The sequence below is a fragment of the Papio anubis genome, chromosome 4, assembly GCF_008728515.1.
Source record: "Papio anubis isolate 15944 chromosome 4, Panubis1.0, whole genome shotgun sequence".
NCBI classification, from domain to species: Eukaryota; Metazoa; Chordata; class Mammalia; order Primates; family Cercopithecidae; genus Papio; species Papio anubis.
This window is the reverse complement of record NC_044979.1, coordinates 49,953,579-49,967,616: the sequence shown is the minus strand read 5'-3', so window position 1 is coordinate 49,967,616 and position 14,038 is coordinate 49,953,579. Positions and strand designations below refer to the sequence as shown.

General features: G+C 37.9%; 1 long non-coding RNA gene across 1 annotated transcript in view; it reads left to right on the top strand.

Moving 5' to 3' along the window:
* The window catches only part of LOC103883161, a 67,132-nt gene extending 63,254 nt beyond the window's left edge, over positions 1-3,878 (top strand). Inside the window, exon 5 of the long non-coding RNA XR_645294.4 lies at positions 3,427-3,878. This is a non-coding gene — a long non-coding RNA (uncharacterized LOC103883161). The remainder of the gene's footprint in view (positions 1-3,426) is intronic.
* Positions 3,879-14,038: the final 10,160 nt, after the last annotated feature.

Sequence of the window (14,038 nt, the reverse complement as noted above, 5' to 3'; positions counted from 1 at the left end):
GAGTTGATGGGTGCAGCACGCCAACATGGCACAAGTATACATATGTAACAAACCTGCACGTTATGCACATGTACACTAGAACTTAAAGTATAATAATAAAAACAAACAAACAAAAAGAATAATAACATATATGACAAAATTTCAGTTTCCCTCTTAAATAAACACATGTATGTTGTTGGCACTATTGTTAAATCATGGAGATTGGACTAACTTTTCAACCCATACATAGAATGAAGAGAGGGGACATATATTTTCCTGAGGTTAATAGCTGACACTGGTGGTCAGGGACATAACTTGTTAAATGAAAGGGAGAAAAGACATAGGAAAAGAGGAAAACGATGTGCAAGGAGATGAGAGAATAGAAATGACATAGAATTACTATTTTACTGGTGGGAAAAGCAGTAAGGGGTCACACGGCCTGTCTCCTATGCCTTCCAGAAGAAAGCAAGACAGTTCTTGGAAGACACCTCTGGCACGGTCTCCTTAGTAAGGTTGTTTGTGCAGAATCCTAGGTGGGGAGGAGTGTAAGGAGCAGCTATGGAGAAGGGGAGAAAGAAGTCAAGAAGAAGCTCCCTGTCTCCACGGAAAGAATCGTAGAAAGGAAGGTGGTGGATTACATGAAATGATTGAACCCATTCCTTTAAATTAACCTGCAAATGCCTCTGTAATAATTCACAGTGCACCTCAGAGGATTGCATATTTGATTGGCAGCATGTGGAGGAATAGGTCCCCTTAAGACACCATTCTGTAGTAAGGGCTTCTTGCCCCGTCTGTCCATCCTCGATCCTGAGTTACAGCTGCTGCAGACACTTTCAATCACATGGTACAAATATCCACTTAGACACTCTCATAAGTTTAGGTTTTATAAAGACAACATTAAATGTGACTAGATGAGAAGCTGAATTCGTATATATAGATGTGTTTAATTAATATAATACTTAATATAAATATTAAACTTTATATATACAGATGGTAAACTGTATTATGACTCACAGAATGGTTATGGTATTATTGGCAACTAAGGAATTGAACACTAAAGGAATGTTCTGTTCTGGATCTAGTGTGGGTCTTTTAAAAAATTTTTGTGTACGATGATCCTCTTTTGTGTTTCGCATGATTCTTGCAGAATCATGTGTTTCTTGAGTCAGGCTTGATTAATTGTGAAAATTCTCAATGGTTTTTATTTGCAATTGATAAAAATAAAAACGAAAAAATTACAGCCTTTGTAACCAGCACCATCAGTTCTTAATTTACTGCCTTAGATGCCTGATGTGAGGGACCTCTTAACAACAGCAACGATAATGGGAAACACTTATCTATTCTACTCACTCTATGTGTGTGAACAACTTAATTTAACAACAGCTTCATGAGGTAATAGCTATTGCTATCCCCATTTTATTATTGGGAAATTTAGGTGCAGAGATGTAGAGTAACTTGCTCAAGGTCTCTGGGCTGGTAATTGGTAGAGGGGTTGAACCTGGGCAGTCTGAATCCAGAGCCTGTGCCTTTGACCACCATTTACCTCTTAAAAGCTTCATTTTCCCCAAAAGGATTTTTGAAACTTGGCTGTTAGCATTATCTGGAATGGTTTCTGTCCTCTACCTCACAATCAGAAGAATTACACGGATCATCCTGTGTGTTGACAAAAGATTTAACATCCAATAAGACTGATACATAATAAAGCTAATCCTACTATGCAGAAATGCAGAAGTCTCTATCTTTCTTTTTTTTAAATTTTCCACACCAGCCAAAGTCTCTATAACCTGCTGTAACTTTTAAATTCAATAAATAGATTTTCATTCCTGTTTGTATGTGCTACAAATTAAATCATCATTTTTTTTTGCCTTAATATGCGTGTAATCCAAAGAACAGAATAGGATACAGTCAAAGTTTGGCATAGCACTCTGGGGAGGGGGGTGAGGAGTTGGAGAGAGAATGTCTGGATGTGTTTCATTCACTTCTTGCTAGGGAGAACAGCTAGGGAGAGAAATGATGATGGTACCGTGATGCAGATGTTGAAAGTGGGAGAGAGAGTTCACAAATGGGCAGGGAGTAAAGCAAAGCTAAGTCTGGCATCTATCTCATGAGAAATAAAGGGGTGATAGGAAGGAAGGAGCAGTGAAGTGAGTTTTGAGCCTGACCTTGAAAGAAATGATGGATTTGGACTGATAGTATGATACAGGGTAATCTGTATGGGTGAAAATATGAGCAACGTTTGGAAGGAAAAATGACCAAGATGTGGGGAATCTGCAGTAGTTCTCCTCATTTTTCACCAGATGTAGCAATCTCTATTATTATGGTTATTGTTTTTTGGCTTCTGAGATAATTTTAACTTATTTTTAGAAATTTTATTACAGCTTTATCTTCATTGTGACCAGATGTGAGCAGACTCCAAGCAATTGGAATTGTCTGGATGTATTAGAGTGTGTGTATAGCAAACACATAAGTCAGAGGTAGACTGTGTTAGATTATCAACAAATGCCGAGACACTTTGCACAAATGACAAAATCAAGAAACAAATTAAAAGCCCTATGAAGATTAATTGCTAATTTTTGTAGCTATTACATGTAGTACCATCTAGTTTAGTAAGTTGTTTTAAATGTGTATTTCTTATAAAATCACTGTCTTGTAAGCTAATGCTACTCATTTTTGGTCATTAACTTGCCCTTCTCTATGAGAACTAATAGCCTTATAAAGCATTAGAATTATAAGGACTCGAGAGACAACTGAATCCAATCTTTGCATTTATGCAAATGGTCAAATAGAGGCTTAACGACATGAAATTATCGTCTTATGGTCACACAACTGGTTATCATCAGGTCTGATGCTAGAATTATGGTGTCCTGACACTAAATGCCCTCTTTGGTGGCCTCTCTGGTGGCAATTTGAATTCAACATCTTAAGAAGCTGGTATTGATGGCATCATACATTATACACAAACAGTATGCTATGTTATAAGTCATGTGAAGACTTTATGGAACAAAATAAAATATAACCAAAACTGAACTTTTGATCTATAACACATTAGAGAGATTGAAATTAGATGCAAAGAAATAGAAATATGAGAGTATTTTAGGGGGACTCGAATTAAAAACAAAGCAAAACAAAAACAAAAAACTTGGACTAGTAGTAAACCAAAGTAGTAGATTCTTCATCAGGGAGTGATGTGATTCTTTTGCTGTTCTAGAAAGATAGAATAATCTTTCTCTATCTATCTATCTATCTATCTATCTATCTATCTATCTATCTATCTTCTATATATATCTATCTTCTATATATCTATATATAGAAGAATATTCATATATGACCATATATCTTTGGCCATATTCATATATGGTCAAAATGCCAGAAGGAAACCAAGAGAGGAAAAATGGTACCAGAGGCTTCTGATGTACACTAGACTTGACATGATGTTGTATCTTACAGGGATGGTGACAGCTCTCGACCACTCTTATTATGACTGGATAAAGGCAAGAATGGGCAAAAGTGAAGCATTATTTGCCATGTTTCCTAACCAAGGCCTTGAAATCTATGAAGATTTGAAAAATGTAGCTACCCAAGCTTCAACCTTTGTGATTCTGACTTTGTCTTGGGTGGATCCATCCTTCCATTGTGATAGTGTGTATGAATGATAAATGAGAATTGTGGGAACCAATAGAGAAAAGATATCTTTTAAAAAGCAGATTTAGAGATTCTTAGATATATAAAAGCAATTTTATTCCTTTTCTTTGATAAGTTGTTTAACAAGTTGCACAAATAATGGCCACTACTAGTTAATGTTATCCTTACAGATAACAAAGGTTAGGCTTAAATACTCCCAAACTACTAACTAGGCTTATCCATTTAGAAATGAGTAAATATTAAAAACTCAAGGATTATTTGCTTTTGAGTGTACATTTATTTGTATTTCATCTTTATTTCCTTTCTCTGTTTTCATTCTCTTCCACAAATCCATTGGTACTCTCTAATTTTTCTTTTAATAGATATAAACCATTCTGTCCTTGCTCAGGGTCCTCTTTGCAGATAGCATCCTCTGGGAGGAGGACAGAAAGAGAAACTGATGGTGCCAAACCATGTACCTGAATGAGAAGAGAAACAAAGTATTATGACTGTTTGCTTTTAGAGCACTAGAGTGGTAGGATTTGTTTACAAGCACAGATTCTTGTCTCTGTCTACATCATTAGTCTATTTTCACACTGCTATAAATAACTTACCCGAGAGTGGGTAATTTATAAAGAAAAGAGGTTTACTTGACTCACAGTTCCACATGGCTGAGGAGGACTCAGGAAACTTACAATCATGGTGGAAGGGGAAGCAGGCACGTATTACATGATGGCAGGAGAGAGACAGAGTGTATGACAGCATAGGCAAAAACTACCATTTATAAAACTCTCAGATCTTGTGAGAATTCATTCACTATTGTGAGAACAGCATGGGGGAAACTGCCCCTATAATCCAATCACCTCATTCCCTCGACATGTGGGGATCACAGGTCCCTCCCTTAACATGTGAGCATTACTATTTGAGATGAGATTTGGGTGGGGATACAGGGCCAAATCATATCAACCTAATTCACCTGCTCTGCCTTAGACATTCTGACCTGAAAGTCTTGCTGTAAAATATAGAAGAGTCATGGAAGGGCTCTTTAATCTTTTAAAGATTATCACTCACTCTTTTGCGTTTCAAGATTATGTGTATCTCAGCCTCTACTTTGTAAACTCTGAATGTACAGGCTGAAAATTCACAAATTCAGGTCTTCATCTTGGGCTTCTCTGAACTCCAGACTTACGTATTCAACATCACCACTTGCACCTGTAACAAAGCATCTCACTTTTGATGCATGCATATCTGAGTCTGTTAATTTTCCTCCAAAACCTGTTTCCCCATTCCTACTCCTCCTGACTTCCCTATCTTAGTTATTTACAAATTCATTCATACTGTCCTTTGCAACAAAAACATACGGATAAAGAAAACCCTGGAGTCATTCTTGACTAGCTTCTTTCACTCACCTTTCACATCTAATTTGTAAACCAGCAAATTCTGTCCTCTATGTCTTCAAAATATACCCAGGCTTCCAGGTATGATAAACTGGCTTGGCGCTAACCAATCCTCCCAATGAAAGCAACCAGAAAAGCTGAATAAAATACAGAAAGCCATCTGCTTAGAGTCATTGGATGGCTACCAAGGCAGTCAGGATTTGAGGAGTCATAATCCCAGAGTAAAGGGAATTGCAGAGAAGTTATCATGTAAGCCACTTTTCCTCTTGAGGCAGTGCAGGCCAGGAGGTAGAGAGGCTAAGCAGAAAGCAGCCATCAGCAGCTGGTCGTGCTGCGGAGATAAAACTGAAGGTAGGGTCTGCCAGGTAAACGGGTCCAGATCCTTAGTTGACAGGTTTGAAGGACTGCATGCAAAGAATAAGAGAAAATCAGAATTGGAATAAACCTGATAAAGATTGAAACCCTTAAGTCAATCAACTTAAACTCTGATTGGGATAATGGTCCTGCTCCTACTCCAGCTCCCTCCCAGAAGCTTAAGAAGCCCTCTTTGGAGACAGAAATCACCCTTTTGGATCTTTTATGACTTTTGTGTACAGTGTCCTGGTACATTACTAGGCAAGACCACTGGAAGAAATAGAGAACAGAAACACCCAAGGTGATTCAGATATTGAAATGGAAAATAATTCTAAAAATTATGTTCAAGAAAAATAGATAAGAAAATGGAGAATTTCCCTGGAGAATCAAAATCTATAATAAAGAATAAATGAACATTCAAGAATCAAAAATCATTCCTTCCTGATAGTGATAATTTTTTAAATGCCCCTTTTTCTTGATAAATTAATGGCTTTAAAAATTTTATTAGTCATCTCTAAGAACATACTTTGGTTTTACTAATTATTTCTAGAGAAACATTTGTTTCCAGTAGGCAGCTATAGGTAAACTAGTAAGCCACTCTAGGATTCAGTTATTACATCTGAAAAACATACAGGTTTTAGATTAAATGAGTATTTATAGAACTTGTGTAAAATGTTGGGTTTGAGTTGTGAAGAGAAAAACTATGTTGAAATGTGCCATAGATAGGTGGAAATTCAGAAGTGGGTTTAGGAGAGAAGTCTGGGCTAGACTTGTGGGCTGTTTTAGTCATTTGCTAAGAAGTGGTAGTTAAAACCAAGAGGGTGGATAGAATCACCACAAAAGAAATGAAGAGATGAAAGGAGTAGAAAAGCAGATCTTCAAACCTTTGCATTTCAAATCAGCTTTCTTAATCAATCTCAAAGCTTGATCGCCAGCTGAACTGCTATAATATAATGGTAGGAAAATAGGATGGAATGGGAGCTACTAATCAATGGGAGTAAGTTTCTATTAAGCAAGATAAACAAGCCCTAGAGTTCTGCTGTACAACATTGTACCTATAGTCTACAGTAATGCATTGTACAATTAAGAATTTAAGAGGGTAAATCACATGTTACATGTTCTTACCACAATAAAATAAAAAGATAGCATTATTAAACAGAAAAATCTCCACACATCCTTCCCTTACAAAAACGAAACAGTTTATGTTTTCCTAAATGATTTTCTTTTTCTTTTTAAAAAAGACCTTTTCTAACATAGGGAATATGTGGATGTATGTATAGATGAGTGGATAATATCCTTCAAAAGAGTAGGGTTCTTGAGATAGGCAAAAGAAAAACGGCTTTTAAAGATACAGTGAAAAATCAAAGATTGTGCAGTTTTCATCTGTGGGATCAATTAATTTAAGGGCAAAATTTTTGCAGTGTTCTACATTATAGATAAATCTAAGGGACACTGTGACACCAGGGCATGAGAAGATTTCCCTGGGCCTGTTATTTCAAAGCAGGTGTGGTTTCTTGAAAAATAAAACATCTGTTAAAGGTATATATTTATCACAACTGAAATATTTTCAAGTGTTTTGTTTTAATCTTTCACATCTGTGTCATGTCCAAGATTCAATGCTTTTAATTTCTTGAGCAGATCAACCATAAATACTATGTGAACTTCATGACATGTTTGTCAATGGCCTCTAATCTCAGATTGAAAACTGTGCTGATCTGGCATGCCGTGTAAGAAATTTTCATCTCTCTGGTATTATCAAAACCCTGACATGCTTTTAAAAAATTGTTAAAATTAACTACCACACTTGCTTTAGTATACACATTGCCTTATAATTTACAATGTATTTGCCATGCTGAAAGATTGATTTCAGATAGGTCTAGCTTGTCTGGCTGGGGAGAAAAAAATTGTCATTCTGTTTTATGGAATAAAGCAAGATTCCACAAGACACATTCAGTTAAAATGAAGCAAAAACTGCAATGTTTGAGAATGGTAATGCCTTGTGTTATCTAGATTTATTGATCAAAATAAAATCAGTGTTCCATTTCAAATCTGCCTGCAGCAGCATGCTCTTTTAACAGCCACAATTTTTTGAAAAGCTTTCACTGCATCCCTCCACCTCTTTTGTGCTGAAAAAATCTTATAGAATTGTGTACTACCTGGAAGATGATTGAGTTGGTTTCTACAAAGTTAAGTTAGAAAGTGGGCCAATGAATTAAAGACCCATAGGTAGAAAAGCTTTTGGAAGTTGCTTTCGTAGCACCTGAAATTTCAAGGACTTTCCATTCAACTCAACAGGTTATATTGGAAGAATCTAATATTACTTTAAAAATTGTAGCCTTAGACACTATGTAATATGCTCTTCCATATAGACTCTTAAAACCTTTTCTTTTGTAGGAAATTATGTAAATAAGGTGTTAATTTTTAACTCAACATAACGGGAGAGAAAAAGAAAAGAAAATGATACCTGTTCTGATAATCTATTGCTGCAAACTACCACAAAAGAATAAGCATTTTCTTTCTTGTCAGAATCATATGGGCCAGGAATTCAGGTAGAGTTTGGCTGGGTGATCTGCATGATGCTGACTGAGATTACTTAGTGGTACTCAGCTGGCAGATGGACTGGGCTGGAGGTTCCCAGATGTTTTTACTTGCATATCTGGTATATTGGCGTGGATGGTTGGAAGCCTTGTCTTACAGGGCTTTCACCCTTTAATAAGAGTAGTTGCAAAGAACTTACAATTATCTTTAACAAAGCAAACACAGTGTCAGTTTGGATCCTTTAGGAAGCCAAGATGGGGTTTAGATATGTAAGAGACTTCTTGAGGGGAAGCACCTGTGAAAAATAAAGAGGGCGGAAGCAGGATGAGTCTTCAAACCACAATGTAGGTCTGACATCCAAAAAAGAAAAGAGAGAAAGAAGAATTGAGTAGGAAAATACTCAAACTTCAATGCAATTCTGGCTATGTCTCAGCTCTGAGCCAAAGTTTCCCATGAGGGGGCTTCCTGTGGTAAGCAGAAATGGGCTGGATCCAGCACTCCCACTGTGCTGAGTCATTGGCTGGGAGCAGACTGAGGAAAGTATTGCCTGGTGAATCCGAAGGGGCAGTAGTTGGAGCTTTCCATCAGCTATGTTTCCCACAGTAAGTTCTGCTGCATGGTAATAGAAGTAAGGCACCTCTGTGGCCCCCATATTTACCCAGGTAAGCAATGCATAAATAAGACTGGGAAGACAAGGTATGGCAATAAGATGAGTAATTAGGCTTATTATAAATAAGTAAACAATGATGTCTGACCTATTTCATATAGATGAGTAATGAAGAACCATTGTCTTGATCAGCAGGCCTTGAGGGTGTCTGAGGAGTCACACTTGCTTCCTCCTTGCTGCCCAAAGAGAAAACAGCCGTAGTCTGGCTGCAGGCACTCAATTCTTTGGCCAGGTTTGTGTTCCAGGCCATTTCTGATTTATTGCATAACATTCTTGTTTTTGTCTTTCCACAGGTCATTGGCCTATGCAGGGGCTGGGTGCGGGTTGAGAGCTTTGTTGGGATGCTTGGGGAATAGTGCTGTCATTGCTCTACAGAAATGTAAGAAAAATAATACTGAATGCAGACCATAATACCATGCTAAGAACCATTATGCAAAATCACCCAGGCCAAAGCAATTCTATTTGACTTATAAAGTATGCCTAGAAGAAAGGTGAAAATAAAGTTTCTAGGAGCTGGAATGTTGATTTTCTGCTTTGGCTCTTCAACTGGAACTGTCCAAATGGCTTCCAGGACTGGAACTGCTTTTATTTTCTGCCTTTGAGTGCTTTTACGTTTCTTCTCCAACCAAGTCAGCACTGACTAAAGTGGATTATCCTTTGTTGTCCTCGGTAGTGACAGACCCTTCTGCCTAAGATCATGAAGAGGAGACACATAGGAATTTGTCTTTGGTTCTTGTCCTGGAATGGAAAGCGATTTCTGTCAATTATTGAGAGCAGAAGTTACTGGATTCATTTGGATGGTTTATTTAAAAAGCAGGCACCAGGGCTGCAGTCCTAGAGATTCTGGCTCTGCAGGTGTGGGATAGGGCCTGAAGCTTCTTTCCGTAATTTTAAAAAGTTTCACTGCTAAGTCTGATGCACACTGAAGTTTGAGAATTATTGCTATCAAACCTACGTAAGACAGAGTAAACAGTTATAAGAATAATTCTCCATATCTGGTTAATCCAAAATGCATTATTGTATATTAACTATGGACATAATGTATTTTCAAATAGTTCTTTTCAACAAATACATCATGAACATCTACTTTGTATTAGGATCTCTTCTTGGAGGTGGAGACATCGAAAAAGAATCAGACAATGTTTTCTTCAGGCAGCTCATAGTTTGGTGGAGGAAATGAGAAAATATACATTATAGTAACAAATGTATCATAAATAGAAAAATATCTATAGAATAAAAGTATATGGAAGCAGTTGATACATTCTGAGGTCACAAATGGAGACTTTACAGAGGAAGTGATATACAAACTGGATTCTGAAGGATGCATTGACGTGTACTAAATGGATTATGGCAGGGAAAGTAATCTAGAAAGAGGTACTGGTTTGTGTATAGGCACAGAGTTGTGCTTGAGTAACTGCAAGTAGTTTACTTTTGGTGGAGCATAAGATATAAGGGAACGAGATGTAAGAGATGAGTCTGAAGAGATAAGTAAGAAGCAGATTATGAAAGGTCTTTATGTTCCATGCAAAATATCTTAGATTTGTGTCCATTATGTCAGTAGTTTTTGAAGATTTACTGGGTCAAGGACTTTCCAGAAATAATCTATCAGAATGTTTCACATATTTATTCAAAAATTTGTTTCACAAAAAATGTTTCACATACATATTCAAAAAATTTTGCATCTCATTTCGGGGAAGTCATGGTCATGGAACCCCTCTTTTAGACAATCCATAAACAGAATCACATGGTCAGGTTTGTGTTTCAGATTAACTGCCCTTGTTGTCATCAGGTCAGCAAGTTGGACTTATGAGGAAAGGCTGCACTAGAGACAGGGAGTTGAGTTAGGAGGCACTGGCCATAGAAATGAAATGGAGAGTCACCATGGTCAGATTTCAGGATTGTTTGTATAGAAAAAAGACGGAGTTGAAGACCCTGCCCAGGTTCCTGACTAGGCTTTTTATTATACAGGAGTGTTATAAAATGGAATAGGAAGCATAAGAAGAATTCTCATGGCAAAAGCAGTGTATATAAATTTGATATGGAGTAGATGTTTTGGAAAGAGTTGTATCCATGGGTCTTTTGCTCAGGGGAGAGATCAGTGTAGCACATACAGCTGGTGCCCCACTACATCTGTACCGTATCCATTCTTCCTTGCTGGTAGAGCTCTGACTTTGTTCCCTCAGCCTTCTCTGTGCATCCATGTGATCTGGGAAGGTGAGACTAGCTTCATCCTCAACAAGGGATGCTGAGAGGCTGCTCAGTTCCTGTTGTGTTTATACTGTTCCTTGATTCACTTCTGGTTAATGAGAAATAAAAGGATGTTTTCTGGGCTCTACAAGAAGAGTTCCTTAATGTTTAAGAAGAGAATGAAAGAAAAGAAGTTCTCTTTTCTGTCTCTGGCCATTGATGTGTGAGAATGTGAAGCCTAGAGCAGGTGCAACCATCTTGAAGCCAGTTGTGTTGATACTTCACAACAGATTTAGTGGGGGTAGCAGCTGCATATATTACACTGGATAGATAGATAGCTGTGTCTATTTGTCTATCTATTGTGGTGAAAAACAAATGGTAACTAACAAATTTACCATTTTAACCATGGTTAAGTATACAGTTTCATAATATCATGTATATTCACATTGCTGTGAAACAGACCTTTAGAATTTTTTCATCTTGGAAATCTGAAACTTTACACCCATTAAACAACTGTTCCTTTGCCCCTCCCCCAAGCCCCTGGCAATCACCATGGGTTTTATTAATGAATAAGCTATAATTAAAACCATGAAACGAACATAATCCTTTCCAGAAAGAACACAATACTGGGAACATGGATGTTTTAGGAGTAGGCAGTGGAAGAGTTCCACAACAGAGATGAAGAAATATCAAAAGTGGAAGGTAGAGAGAGAACTGGTAAAACATGACATCATGAGATCCATTAGGGAGAAGGATTGGAGGAAGGAGTAGCTACTTCCAAGTGCTGCAGAAAGGTATTAAAATAAGGTGTTAAAATATCAACACTATTGAGTAATTAGGATGTCACGGGTGATGTCACATGGTAAGAGTAGTTTCAGTGGAGTAAGAAGGTTAGAAGCGAGAGTTGAAGAGTGAATAGCAACTGAGGAAAGAGAAGGTTTCACAGCAAAGGGAAAGCTACACAATGAAATTCCCACTTTTCTAAACTGAGATAAAGTTGAAACTTACCCATTTATTTATTTATTTATTTATTTTTTATTATACTTTATGTTCTAGGGTACATATGCACAATATGCAGGTTTGTTACATATGTATACATGTGCCATGTTGGTGTGCTGCACCCATTAACTCGTCACTTACATCAGGTATATCTCCTAATGCTATCCCTCCCTGCTCCCTACACCCCACAACAGGCTCCAGTGTGTGATGTTCCTCTCCCTGTGTCCAAGTGTTCTCATTGTTCAATTCCCACCTATGAGTGAGACCATGTGGTGTTTGGTTTTCTGTTCTTGTGATAGTTTGTTGAAAATGATGGTTTCCAGCTGCATCCATGTCCCTACAAAGGGCATGAACTCATCCTTTTTTATGGCTGCATAGTATTCCATGGTGTATATGTGCCACATTTTTCTGGCAAAATCACGATCTATCACTGATGGACATTTGGGTTGGTTCAAGTCTTTGCTAGTGAATAGTGTCCCAATAAACATACATGTGCATGTGTCTTTGTAACAGCATGATTTATAATCCTTTGGTGCATATCCCCAGTAATGGGATGGCACAAGGTCAAATGGAAGTAGCATTTCTAGTTCTAGATCATGAGAAAACGCTACACTGTTGTCTTCCACAATGGGTTGAACTAGTTTACAGAATCCCCATAACAGTGTAAAAGTGTTCCTATTTCTCACATCCTCTCCATCCTAATTCAGTTCTAATCTTTTTAATGATTGCCATTCTAACTGGTGGTGTGAGATGGTGTCTCGTGAGGTTTTGAGTTGCATTTCTCCTGATGGCCAGTGATGATGAGCATTTTTTCATGTGTCTGTTATCTGCATAAATGTCTTCTTCTGAGGTGTCTGTTTATATCCTTTGCCCTTTTTGATGGGGTTTGTTTGTTTTCTTATAAAATTTGTTTGTTCTTTGTGAGTTTGGATATTTAGCCCTTTGTCCAGATGTTAAGAGTGCAGAAATGTTCTCCCATTCTGGACAGGTTGCCTGCTCACTCCTGATGGTAGTTTCTTTTGCTTGTGCAGAAGCTCTTTGAGTTTAATTCGATTCCATTTGTCAATTTTGGCTTTGTTGCCATTGACTTGGAATTGTTTTAGACATGAAATCCTTGCCCATTACTTATATGTCACAGATATGGTATTTACTTCTAGGTTTCTTCCTACCAGGGTTTTATGGTTTTAGGTCTAACATTTAAGTCTCTAATCCATCTTGAATTAATTTCCATATAAGGTAAGGAAAGGATCCAGTTTCAGCTTTCGCATGGCTAACCATTGCACACCACGCTTTCCAGTTGCATTAAGTAGGGAATCCTTTCCCCATTTCTTATTTTGTCAGGTTTGTCAAAGATCAGATGGTTGTAGATGTGTGGTATTTTTTTCCTGGGGGCTCTGTTCTGTTCCATTGGTCTGTATCTCTGTTTTGGGAGACAAGGCAAGACCTTATCTAAGCCATACATAAATAATAAAGCGATATTTGTTGGGCACAAGATCTTCTCCCAGGATGCAATGGTGAGTTATTAAAGCTAGCAGCCTCTAAACCTCCTGGGCTGAAGTGATTACCTACCTCAGCCTCCTAAGTAGCTGGGACTGGTGCACCACCAAACTAGGCCAGAGTATGAGATTTTTCTGGGGAGATGGGACATGTGCCAGGCTGGTCTCATTCCCGGGACTCCAAAGAGTAGTCCGGCTCAGCCTCCCAAGTGCTACGTGATTACAGGTTTGAGCCACCGTGCCGATAAACTCACCCCTTTAATACCCAGCTATTATGTTGCTTGTGTTCAGTTCTATGCTATGAGAGTGATACCCACAGGACTGGAACAAAACAGAAACGCGAGCTTTGGAGGCTACTGCCATCATCCCACTGCCTAAAAGCGAGCACATTTATGCTAGGGCACCTTTGACCTCAGCAAACTTTGGTCTGGATTTTATGGGCTGTGACCATATTGTTGTTTATGCCCATGAGGGTCTCTGGGGAGAAGGTATTGCTTCTTCAAAGGTTGAATTACACGCTTGTAGCGGAGAAAACTAATTACAATGCTGTTGTCCCTAGTTTGAGCTTACAGAACATATTTGGTCCCTTTCTGCACTAGCGTGCCATAGCGAACTTGTCTGCTTTAAATTCAAAGCAGCATCATTATTTTTTATTTGTTATTTCCCTATATATCACGGTTAGGTGGAAAATACATTAATATTATGTAGTGACAAAGAGGTCGCTTTTCCTCTCCATAGTTTTCCTCTGTATCTGCAAAAATGGGCATTTCAAAGATTGCGGTCATTGTTTAATTATAACC